Genomic DNA, 13338 nt, shown 5'->3' on the forward strand with positions numbered 1-13338 from the left:
GTCTAAGCCCTGCTTTCAACAGGAGGTGGGGCTAGATGATCTCCAAACGGCCCCTGCAGCATCGACTTTACTATGCAGCCACAGTAAGATGCCCAACTTTAAGACAGCGCATTGATGACTTCACACAAGGATGTGGAGCTGTTGGAGTGAGCCCAGAGGAGGCCGCAAAGATGCTCTAAGGGCTGGAGAAGTTCTTCCCTGTGAGGGTGCTGAGGCGCTGGCACAGGGTGCCCAGAGAAGCTGTGGCTGCCCCATCCCTGGCAGTGTTCAAGGCCAGGTTGGACACAGGGGCTTGGAGCAACCTGCTCTAGTGGAAGGTGTCCCTGCCCGTGGCAGGGGGTCGGAGCTGGATGAGGTTTAAGGTCACACAGAGGTGTGACACCAAGCCAGCTCACTGTCGCCTTTGCCTTCCTGGTGACCCGGGCAATGGTGCCTGCAATATCAAGCAGCCAAAGCAGCACGAGTTTTCTTCACTCCACAAAAAACCTGTTTATTTTGCTCCCAGCGTATGCTCCGAGAGACCTTTCACGTGAATAGAAAAGGAAAACCTTTTACCCTAGTGCCAAAAGAGGCAGCTCAGTGACCCTGACCGCGTTAGACTCATGACTTCTTGCTGCCCAGAAAGCCCCAAGTTCACTTTGTGCTTTTCATTCCCTCCCTCCCAGGTTCGCTCTAGGAATTTCCACGAAAAAAATCCCGATTATCCAAAACAGCAGCATTTTCTTCCTGCCAGTAAGCAGCCCGATACACTCCACACATTCAGTGGGAAGAGAGAATAGTGTTTTCTTTCCCAATGGGGTTTCACGGGCAGTAACCACACGGACAGAGATGGAGGCACTTGTGCTGCCAACTCATTACAACGCCTACAAGAATTCAATACAAAGTGGGCTCCAAATTACAACTCAGACAGCTGGCAAGTATTTGGCATGCCTGCTCGCATGCAGCCCTCAAATAAAAATAGAAGAGCCCTTCGAGCCTGAACGCTGCCACCATTTAAAGGGAATGGGCAGGAGAGCTTAGAGACCTCACCCTAAAAATGACACAGCTCCTATCAAGCAGATGAACTTTGAAGACGTGGTCCAACACCTTCACGAGAGCATGGTTTTGTTTGGCAATTACTTCGTTAAGTTCTGCAGTTAATTACGACTTACCTTCCACTAAGTGATGGATACCCAGAGCCCGCATCCAGCAGTGCTGCAAGAGGCAGGGTCGCAGCAGTAAATGCATTAGCAGCTCCCCCCACGCTGCTCCTAAGTGCTCCCCTGAAAGCTCCAGTCTCTGGGAAGCCCAAAACCCCACAGTTTTGGTTCACTGATGTTTACAGCTTATTTTTGGCACAAACCACTTACAGCCATGCCCTGAAGTTACAAGTTGCATCGGCTTTTTCTTTCACTATGCAGAAAGCGGAGGTTAAGGAAGTAACACTGCTTATAGCAGAGAAATAAATAAAATCTGGTTTAAATTTAGAGGAACTGGTTAAAAACACCTCATTTTTCTTGCTTAGCAAACCCTGGCACTCTGTACAGATGGTGCTCCAGGAAGGAATTACTGATGGTAGTTACTCAATCGCAGAATTAAAGGTTCCAGGAAGATTCTGCTGCTTCACCAACTCAAAGAGAACAACCTGGACAACAAAAGCAATGCTGCTTGAAAACTTCATTAAAGGGATTTTGCCAGGAAAGTTTGAAGCTTTGATTATAACTCTTCATGGGTATTTTCTTATAATGCCCACTTAGAAAAAACTCACTGGAAATACTATGAGGAAAGCGCATCGTGTCACATATTAGTACTGGCTGAACATCAATACTGGTAAGCACAAGCTAAGCAGCAACATAAAGCATAAAGTTTTCCATACATACTGGTCTGAAGAACAAACAGAGAGGACAGAGACTCTCTGTGATGGCCACCTCCGGGTTTCAGAGCCTGGCTTAGATGCAGCCTGGCCACGTAAGCCAATGCGATGGGCACCAGGAGCATCTGGCCGATCCTGAAATGAAGCAGCGTCTGTCCCAACCCCACTTTTGAGCTGTCTCAGAAGCACCCAAAAACATACGCACCAGGTCAGGGTGTCCAAGCTGTAGATAACAGGGAACAGGGTCAAGGCACCCAGGAGTGGGGTCTCCAATCCACAAGATGCCTGTTTCTGAGGAAAGGTGCTGTGTTTCCTTCTCCTAGTCCTTCAAATCAAGCTCTATCTGGCATTTCATCCTCCAAATAACAGCCTGTCCCGGCAGAGTTTATGTTTAGACTCTGGCATTAACCCTGGCAAGTGTGTCGGGAACCTTCTGTTTCTAGACTTTTCCATATTCAGCATGCCAGAGATGACTCGCAGGCAGCAGCACCAGTGCTGGGGAGCCCCCAGTAACACAGATCCTGGTTTACTGAAGTTCCCCACAAAGGCTGAGCTGGCTTTTCCGTGAGGCTCACCAGGAACTTCAATTCTGGCTTTTAGAATACGGCCCTAAATGCATGTAATACGGTATAAGACAGAGATATCCTTTTCTTTCACCTTTTGAAATCCTACCTTCCAGCTCCTTCAAAGAGCTGATGAAAAAGGAGGGCAGAACAAAATTAGAAGTGATCTAAAAGCACACTGAAAGCTCCTTGATGGCAAACTGCTTTGCCTGTGAATTATCCTGTATAGCTCTGACAGTGAATTATTTACTTTTAAGCACAGGAGGGGATTACTATTAAACACCCAACAGATAAATAAAATTACCAGTGAAAGGTCAGAACTGCTGAGATGAGAGAAAAGGTTTTCAGAGAAGATTCCTCTCTTCAGAAAGAGACGTGGGTCAGCAAAGCAGGAAGAACTGTTGCATGGGAAGAGACGGAATACTTTTGCCCCCGGCTCCTGCGTTCCACTGATTTCCAAGGTTCTTTGGTTCTTCACTTCCAACAAAACCAGGATGCACACCTACAATCACTACAGACTTGTATATCCAACACAGAGCCCAACACAGGGTCAAGGAGTGTTTGTAGCTTTAAAATCCTAGCAAATAAATACAATTGAATCAGTCAGAACAGCTTTTCTTTGTAAGAAACAATTGCAAGACCTCCAGACTTCTTGTTCAGGGAGATAAGAGCCACAATGCAGGATCAGAGATCAAAAGCAGGGACCTGGCTTCGGAAAACCACCCTCCTGTCTGGTCTCCAGCTCTATTCGGGGAGGCCACATCTAAGTTTAAATAGTTTTGCCAGTTGGAGCAAACAACAGACTCCATTCTTAAAGACAGCAGGAAATACCAGACATTAAAATTCTACTGCGCTGCCAAATTCTTCATTTTTGTGACTTTTTTTTACGCCTATCCCTGCCTGAAAAATAAATTCACATTTTACAAGCATTCTACCCCAATATTTAAGCATCAGGATCTCAGTTCTTCTCATATCTGTACACAGGAGAATGTCGCCCATGATTTAAACCTACACTTTGCAAACCAAACACAAACAAGCCAAAGAAGCCCTCCCCAACCTAATCCATTCTATGATTATTCAGACAGGACTGACCAACTGCACAACAAGAAGTTGTCCTACTAGACTTAGAGGTTGTACTGCATTGCCAATTAAACTCCAGCAGGCTGTCATGACATAAGTCACCATAGGATGGGTATATACATGGAAATGGATTATGAGTTACAAGACATGAAGCAACCTTTCTGCTCTGCTCTTCTGGAGATGCAGCCAGAAGCCTGACCCACTTCGGGTACCACATCAGGACACAGGCGACGCAGAGCACAGCAGCAGGGATAGATGCACAGGCACATTCCCTGGTGCTCTCTTCCATATATCATCCACTCCGCATCTCCCCAGAGACACTCTCTGTGCTCAGATATCAAGATCAGTTGTTATAATCAAAGTTATTTGGTTGTTTGGGGTTTTTTTTAATGGAATATTTAGGTCATTTCCTGGAGCAGTTGGTTTGATTCCACCCCAGTCTAATGGGCTTCAGCAAGTTTAAGTGGTTTGTCCTTAGGAAAGGCAGTCTTGCGGAAGGGTGTCCACACATCCCCTACAGAAAGTCCTTTTTTTTCCATGTCATTCACTACTTAGGAGATAATAATTGTACTGAAATAAGGAAAAACAACTTCACTGTGCTGTGTGCTTTACAACATTTAAAAGCAGTTAACAGAGGATAGATGTTACGATAATGGCTCTATTCAGTTTATCCAACAACTTGAAGTGGAAGCTTGTAAAGTTGTTTTTTGTGGCAAAAAGAGGTCTGGATACATTCTGCTGGCTGCATCTTTCCCGTTTATTCTTTAGAACTCGGGTTAACTCACACTTGACCTAAAAAAAAAGTCTTAAAGATTGATTAAACTCTCTTCCAAAGCACGTTTCCCTTCTCTAGCTCAACCTCAAGACATGGTAATTCAATCGCAAAAGAGAAAAGAGCCTCAGCCTTTCAAGGAAAAAAGGGGGAGGGGGGAAAAGTTTTACTTCATCTGGATATCCCAGAACATGGGAAATGGAACACACTGGCAGTGCTCAAGGCCAGGTTGGACACAGGGGCTTGGAGCAACCTGCTCTAGTGGAAGGTGTCCCTGCCCGTGGCAGGGGGTTGGAACTGGATGAGCTTTGAGGTCCCTTCCAACACAAACCATTCCATGATCCTATGAACCAAGCAAGCAGTTCCCAAAGTGTTAAGTATTTTTGGCTGGTCCCTCTCTGGACATCAAGCCTCTTGTGACTTGCACTCCTAGCACAGAGATGCTTCAAACCTATTCTGACTTCCATGAGAGCACAATATATAGCCTGGTTTCGCTGCCTCCTGCCACCTTCCCATAATTAGGAGAGGACCACTCTGCTCCTGTTGGGATGAGGGAGGTTTGGATTTTGTTCTCTGGAGTGGGTGCCCTCGGGGCGTCCTGGGGGCTGTGATAAAGAGGGAAGTGATGGTTTCTTCTCTGTGGAGAGAGAACCAGTGCCGGCAGCGCGCCCACAGCATTCCCACACACTGGCTCGCGATCCCCTGGCGGGAGCTGGAGCCACAGCTGCACTGAATTGCTTCTCACAGGCTAGAAAAAGAGATGAAACGGCTCCAAACTCCTCGGATTCATAATAGATTCCGAAGATGAGGCTTGCATAATTCCCATCTGGATAGAAAAGGCTTTTGATAACGCTCATGTGCGGGAGGCAGCTCTTTGCCTACATGCAAACCCCTCCGTTTGCCAGGGAAGATGAGGAGCTTCCCAATGAGGTTTGCACAGTCCGTTCCATCACACCCTTGCTCTCTATATGGCAACTGTAATGAGTGCTGGACCAGTTAAACCATACTGATAGACAGTTCTTAAGTCATAAGCTAAACATGAATACCCCGATCATACACAGCCATTCTTCCTTATGGAACTCTGCTCTCCATCAGCTTTTGTAACTAAGACATCCCCCCGCCTCCACCTCAGTCATTAGGGGACTGAAGATGTCTTGACTGCAGTTGCTTTTATTCAGGAAAAAAAAGAATGTATGAAGAGACAATGCTCAGCTCCAAATGCAGCTTTACAGTCAACGTTAATCCAGGGGGAGTCTCTAACAATCTTCTTTGGCTCCACTTCTCAAGATAGATTTTAGCTGTTCTTCCTGTTGCAATACAACAAAGTATAATCTTCTAACAGGATGCTCGCTACTCTTTAAGTGGCACTCCAGTTTCTTCAACCTCTAAATGCTGGGCACCCACAGAACAGAAAGCTGCAACCCAAACTCACTGCTCTTCACAGCATAATCTGCCTGCTTTTCTTCTTGGGATCAACCTCATGCAAAACCCCTGAGAGTCAACCCTAGTGTCCACCGAAGACGTGGACAACAGATGCTTCATGTGTTAAGGGAAATAACTGGCAGTGGAATAACCTCGATGCTAACAAGGACAGACTGATCTTGGTTTGTGGCTACGTGATGGTTTCTATTTCCTCTATGGGCTCTTAGCTTGATTGGATTAACTGTAGCTGCAGGCCCTCCAGCAGTACTCCCAGTAGGATTTTCACATTAAAAACCACATGGGATGGGGCTCTTGGAGCTGCTGTTCCATTGGGATTGAGGGGTTTAATACCTTCAGTGCTGCCAGGATGGACTACACATCATGCAGCCATTAAGGACTCTCAAGCTGCAGGATGCTGTGATGCCCCTGTAGCAAAGATGACCTCTTTAAACTATTTCAGCATATACACAGCTGCTGTTATTAAATTCTCCTAAATAACTCTCCTCCCTAAATGCTTGTGAGCCTCCCAGATGAGCTGAGCTCGCAACCTGGCTGCACATAAGGCTTTTGGGTTATGTTTGTGCCCATGCTTACCCTTGCACCCATCACTATGATCACTTGGCACACGCATGTCTCCATAGGACTGGGAACCTGGTGCTCCATCTCCTCTACTTTTTAAAATACTGCATATTATAATAGGGTGAGTAGTGGGGGAGAAAACAACTGTCTCCTTTAGCCAAAAATACTATTTCACCAGGAGCAGGATCATGCTCAGCTATCATAGAACCTAGACCTCGATACTCCCACCAAATACTTTGAGTAGCCCCAGTTAAATCAGCAAAGATGCATTTGATGTCCTCTGAAGACAACGGCATTGTCACAGAAGCTGTGCAATGTAAATCCCAAGATTTACCTACTACTCCTTATAGAATTGCACTTATGAAAAAGCAGCTATTAACAAGGAGGATAAAGGCAGTTATCTTATTCAGTTGTTTTCCTGCAAAAAGAGGCCACGATTCCCTCCATCTCCCCCAGCGCTTCAGGTAAAAGGGAATGATGTGGCATAGATGTGTGGTCTTTGATCGTTAGTCTGAGGCTGAATCTAATGGACCACAAACTACCAACCTCTCCCTTGTCGATAAATAATGTATGAATATATATTCATACACACAGATAGAATGCATTGGGACAGCAAGCCAGAACTGGCAGAGAAATATCCTCCTTTTCTCCCTACCAGGTTAAGTCACCACTCCTTTATGCATCCATTCCTGTTGCTAAAAGCAGCTCCAGTTTGTGGTTTACCTGTTCTTTCCAACACAAGTTCTGCAGAAGGAGGAGTCGGTTTTTCTATTTTAAATAAGCTGCTGTGAAACCTCAACAAGCCCAGAGCCTCCTCTCCCCCGCAAAGGTAGGCAGCATAGCTACCACCACGCTAAGAGCAAGGGGGATTTCAGGGTAAGAAGGAACAAACAGGAAAGATGCAATCAAGCTGTTCTGGGGAGAAGCAAAGCAAGCTTCCAGAAGCTTTAAGAACAGCCTAAAATTTAAGTAAGGCAAATATCATTCAGAATTCCTTCATGATGAAGTATCTCCAAAATTCTATTTGCAAGCAAAAACACCCCCAAACCCTTTCACAATCCTTCTGAAGATGAACCCAATTCCACATCAGCAACTTCCAAGTGTGACACGCGGCCTCTGAGGTGTCCATGACTAAAGTGGTGCTTCTATTTTCCAATCCCACACATTTTCCTATGCCAAAAAGTGTTGTCTTAAGACACCAGGGCAGAAAGTTAAAAGCCACACAGGATATTCTCCAAAGTCAAGACAAAGGTTATAAATACTTAAACTGAACAGAAAATACGGACACAAGAAGGTCCTTGAGCAATCCAGTTACATGATGAACACCGACCTTCTCCCTCCTTTCCATGCCATCTATTCTAAAGCATGAAACATGCAACTCATTGATGGAGGAATGAGGGAACAAGAGGAGATGAGTCAAATATTACCCCTGATCTGAACTACTTTTCTTTAGGTTTCCTAGAAAAGCTTTTATTATCAAAGCAAGAAAGAGCACGTTTTGCAGCAGCAGTTCCTAAATCCTCACCTAAGCCCACACTGCGGTACTTCCACCTATTTTTCCATGATTATAGATACCTGGGTTTGCTGCACAGATCTCAGAAAAAGACTGTATTTCCAGTTTTAAGCCGGCACTAGAACACTTTAATATCTCGGTTCAACCCTCTGATGATAGTGTTTTCTGTTAAATCCTGCTGATTCACCGTGAACAACTAGCACTATTTGCTACATCCCAGAACAGCAGGAATTACAGATGCTAAGGTCACTAGAGGATACTCTAGAGACCAGAAGTCTTCAACTACTCTGCAAATAGGTTAAATTTTAAGTGTTTAAGATCTTCGCCTCTTTGGGCGAAAAGCTTTTACCAAAATGAAAATATCTTTACCAAAAATAAGAAAATAGAAACTCTTTAACCTCAGCTAAATAGATTGAGAAGCTTCAGCACTCAACACGCTTACGTAAATCTCCACTTGAGAATTCACTCAACTGGTTCCCTTTCAGAGACTTCATGAACATCCTCCTGGTTCAGACACTCAGCTCAGTTCCACAAATAGGAAAATTCAGATGAGAGTGTTCAGAAGCAGCATGAGCTGACCTCAAAACTTCACTCCACGCAGAGAAGAAAGCTTCAATGCTTGAGAGGACCAAACAAAGCAAAGCCGGGGCTGGTTTATCCTGGTTCCCTGCTCGCCAACTGACAAACACAAGAAACATAGAGCTTAAAGAAGGAGAACAACCATGAAGAGGAGAGCTTTATCAATCTACCTAGTCACAAACATAATGACTGCTTTATAGACAAGTTATGTCTATCCTGCAATGAGGATATTAATCTAATGAAAACATATCAAGAAAAATGCATTGAGACTGACAACAATGCTGTACCTCATCATTAATCTTGACCATATAACACTGCTACGGGCAGAAGAGCTGTTAAGATGAAGACACTTAAATCACTCTACAGATGGAAGTCATCACACCACTGTAAAAATGGTTTATTAGCAATACACTTCAAAGCATGATCTGAAACTTAACAAGTTATTTAGCGCATATTTGAGGCTTTATTGTTGCACTTTAGTACTCTTAAACGTTTGTACTCTTAATGATAGGGCTGTCCTGACAAACAGAGCAGAACTGACTTACAAATGGGTGAGTTTTAATTCTGAGCAACTGGCAACGGCGTTGCCAACAAATTTCTGCAAACATGCAAAGATCCAGTTAGCAATGAGCATTGACAATGGTTTCGCTGATTACACGGCTCACACCGAACCCATTCAGCAATATGCACTGCAGCAAGAGGCTGCGCATGCAGGCAGGCAGAAGTGATTCATTGGGGTTCTGTGCTAGCAGCTTTGCTGAAAACTGAAATAGAAAGAATGTTCAAAGTAAACATTTTTAAGCAGAAACGTAAGCAGTTAGCATTCTGTGCATAGATAAGCACTTCTATTCTGTGCATATATAAGCATTTCTAGTCTACACATTGTAAGTGTTGACTAGTAATGCAAATCAAGTGTTTTTGAAGAGGGCAGATTTAGATTAGACATTAGGAAGAAATCCTTTATTATGAGAGTGGTGAGAAACTGGCACAGGGTGCCCAGAGAAGCTGTGGCTGCCCCATCCCTGGCAGTGTTCAAGGCCAGGTTGGACACAGGGGCTTGGAGCACCCTGCTCTAGTGGAAGGTGTCCCTGCCCGTGGCAGGGGTTGGAACTGGAGGAGCTTTAAGGTCCCTTCCAACCTAAGATTTGTTAACTGCAACCATCAAGACATGCAAGCAGCACTTTCCTCCATTAATGTAAGTTGCTGCAGACCAAGGAGTGTGATCCAAAAGCATTTCCATTTCAGCCGGAGCGAGGGCTGCGTCACAGGAAATGCGCTTGTGAGGCTTAATGTTGTTAGATGGATGCAAAGACAAAGTATTTGCTTGTGAGCAAGAGGTACAAAATGCCATTAGCAAAGCTGCCAGAGGGAATGTTAATGCCATATTCATCTCCGAGAACTCTTGGTGGCTGTATCTTCCTACTCGAGTGGTTTCTAGTTCTCAAGAGTCACTTGTAGAAGACAAGGGAAACCCAATTAAGGGAAACAGCAGTATCTTTGTCAAAAACCAGCAAGCAATTAAACCTCCTCTACACACAGAAACATGTATTAAAGCTAATTATTGTACATCGGTCAATGTAATTGCAACTCAAATGCAACATGGCCCACATAATTAGTTGGCACTAATGGAAACCTCGTAATGCAGCAAATGTACTAAAGCTCCACATCAAGAACATTTCCTCACAGTACCAGGAAGTCATGCTACTTCTCTTGTTGAATTTAAGGAGCACTTTGCCAAAGAGAAGATGGATGGACATCCCCCCTTTCCCTGACATCAGAGAATCATGCAATGGGTTTGGGTTGGAAGGGACCTTAAAGCTCATCTAGTTCCAATCGCCCAGTTATTTAAACATATGATAGATCAAGCAACCTAGATAGACTTCATCCTAATTATTACAGCTGAACAGTTACCACTGAAGCACAAGTAGATAAGAAAGCATCACAGAATTATTACAGAAAAAGCTAATTTAACAACCAGCTGTGGAAACATTAACTGAGGCCACTGACAAGGATGAGGAAACTTCACGGAAGGGCATCAACCTCCAAGAATAACGTAGAACTCCCTCACTGCTTTGGAAAGGCAATATTGACCTGGACGTGTTGCACAGAACACAGACTGATGCAGAAGCTGAATACACGACCTGGTATCCACGGGTGTATTGACCATGTGGATGCAACCGGAGAGTTGCTCCTGCCCGTAGTAACCCGGCACCTCTAGTAGTGAGAGGGGTGAACACACCAGCAAAACATCCTGTTTTCATCAATATTATGAAGGTTTCTTGAAGTTGTACCCACACACTCCCATTGCCAGGAACAGAGCATCCTCCTCACGTTTCTATCCAATAACTGTTCAATATTCAAGCAGAAAAATAAAGTTAATCCTAACCTATTTCCTTCAGGATGCTACAGGCTCCCTTCTTCACCTAGAGAGTCAACATATTCACTCTTTATTCTCTTTCAAGCCCATTGACAGCCTATAAATTACTACTTTATATTGCAGGGCACCCAGAGGCTCCAGCCAGGGTCAAGGCAATGCACTAGAAGAGAGATGCTGGCTCCAGAAAGCTTCTCAGTCCTGGTCTACCAAAATACCAGATGCTAAAACGCTCCCTGTTTGTGTAAAATAAACTGCTCAGTCTATGTCAAATGCTTCTCTGCTCTGTTTCCCCTGGCAGATTAATTATCAGTCCACCCGGATCTTCTTCATCCTATTAACTGACGCAGTGTCATTTAAAATATATTAAATACAGCATGATACCAAACTTGAAAAATAGAATTAATCCACGAAGGCAAGAAAGAAAAAGGGCTTCACAAAGCAAGGAAATCTTGCAGACAACATTCTTTACCACCCTCCCCTGTATGTTTTAAGCCAATACTGAACTTGGGGGCAATTAATATCCAATACAGTTCTAAGAGCAGCAAAACAAATTTCAGCATCTCCTTCAAACCACTGTTTCATGCCATCCATCACTTCCAGGAACACACGATCAAGGCAGGAGTCAATGAATAACTCTGCTTTTTCGCCAGGATTCAACCTAGACTGCTTCTAAATATGTATAATGCCTAGACTACATTAACACATTAAAGCTTTGTAGATTGCCATCAGTGCTTCTGCAGCTTAATTTCATCTGTCCCTCACAATTCAGACGTTAACTACTTCCATCCTAAAGGAAAGAAATAACAAAACCCTACTCCACTTTAAATAGAAAAACTCCTGATGCTCACATAAGCAGATTGCTAAGCATCTTTGAGAGGATATATATTTAAAACCTGGCAGCAAAACTTGATTTCCCTACTAAACAGGAGCATTGTCTCAGCTTTGATTGCCTCAATGTTCGTAAAAACCATATTCTACCATCAGTTAAGCTTGGAAAAGTCGGGGAAGGATGATGAGTTTGACAAGGCAAACAACACAGGAGTAGATGTGGGGAATATAGCAAGTGATAGAAGAGCGAACATTTTAAGCAATGCTAAAACCCCAAAGCACCACAAGGGATTCATTCAGTGTGTTTGGTTTTCATTCCAGCTGCACAGAGGATAGAAAGCCCCGGTGCAGGAACACAAAATGGATGCTTTTTCACCCTCATTTCCAAAACAAGTTGGTCTATCCGCTTAAAAATTCATTTCCTCTTTCTGAGTGAGGATTTTAACTGCTCACACAGATGCTGTTTGCCGCTCATTCAAAAGTAAGGAGAGAATCTCAAACATTCTGTGCCCAAAACAGCCCTGCTGCCCCAAGTAATTGGAAATGACAGATCACATCCACCAGCACAGCCCTGACGTTTGTACAGCCAGTTCCAAATAAACCCCAGCAGATCCACAGGAGCACTCACCCAGCCTGGATGGATTCAGCAACCACAGCCTGAACAATGAAACTCCCCCATTTCAGATTAAGCACAGCAGAGCAGCCTGTATTAATTACCAGGCAGAAGTTTAAACTTGCCTTTCATCATTTGGAAATGCTTTGAAATCACTTGTCTGGTGTAGCAGCTCCAAAAGAGCTTTTATCTTCCAGCTGTAACACAGGAGGCACCGGAAAACCCAGACAAGATTCCCTGCCTTCCAGTTCTGGCATCTCTCCTTTTGAATCTCCTCAAGCACAGTGAGATATAGAATCCCAGACTGGTTTGGGTTGGAAGGGACCTTAAAGTTCATCCAGTTCCAAGCCCCTGCCACAGGCAGGGACACCCTGATATAGGACAGGGTGAGATATACAACAACTAGTAAAGAAACTGGTTAAGTAGAAAAAATAAGCACTAAATTTAACACGAGGAGAAACTTCACTTGAAAATTTAGACTCATAGAAAGCCAACCTTCAGTTTAATACCTGTATTTTACATAGCATCCCAAAGGCTCTATGCAAGTCCAACAGGTTAAAAATCCTGCCTCTTCTGCACCACCAGCTCAAGCTTAAAGCATGGATAATTATATACAACACACAAAAGAAGGTAATTAACACACTTCTCACCTAAAAACAAACAGCTGAGCTAATAGCATGCCTGTTCTCACGCACCACCTTCCCTGGAATCTGGAATAATTCACCATTGATACTTCCCAAGCACTCACACTGGAGTAATTTAGGGATGCCATGGTAACATAACTACAGCTCACCAAGTCTCACCTTTCATGAAATCCATGCAACTATTACCTCTCCAAAGTGGGGTTTTTCACCACCTCCAGCCCATGAGTCTATGATATGATTCTATGATGAGTCTGTGATATGATTCTATCCCCCCCCACCCCAGCTCCCTTCAGAAGTTGCCAAGCTTACTTACCATCCAAACAGAGAAAATAAAAGCCTCCGAAATTCAGGTTTTAGGCATGAAAACCCTTCAGCTGCACCGCAACCACCAGGTCATCCCCTCCGAGCACCATACAAGCCAGTGGAGCCCCAGCACCGAGCAGCCCAGACCTGGGTATCACACACACCTCCCGCAAGCACGCAGCCATATGCCTCCTGCAGCTGCGAGTTATTAAA

At 44.2% G+C, this 13338-nt stretch overlaps 1 protein-coding gene across 7 annotated transcripts in view; it reads right to left on the minus strand.

Annotated features, from left to right (window-relative positions):
* The window catches only part of GLCE (glucuronic acid epimerase), a 43538-nt gene that overhangs the window by 13748 nt on the left and 16452 nt on the right, over nt 1-13338 (minus strand). Inside the window, exon 2 of one of the 7 annotated variants that reach the window (XM_030497585.1) lies at nt 13136-13323. The exons of the other annotated variants lie outside the window; for them this stretch is intronic. The gene's annotated coding sequence lies outside the window, so the exon portion shown is untranslated. The remainder of the gene's footprint in view (nt 1-13135; nt 13324-13338) is intronic. 7 annotated transcript variants of the gene reach the window in all.

This window comes from Strigops habroptila, chromosome 9 (assembly GCF_004027225.2).
Source record: "Strigops habroptila isolate Jane chromosome 9, bStrHab1.2.pri, whole genome shotgun sequence".
Lineage (NCBI taxonomy): Eukaryota > Metazoa > Chordata > Aves > Psittaciformes > Psittacidae > Strigops > Strigops habroptila.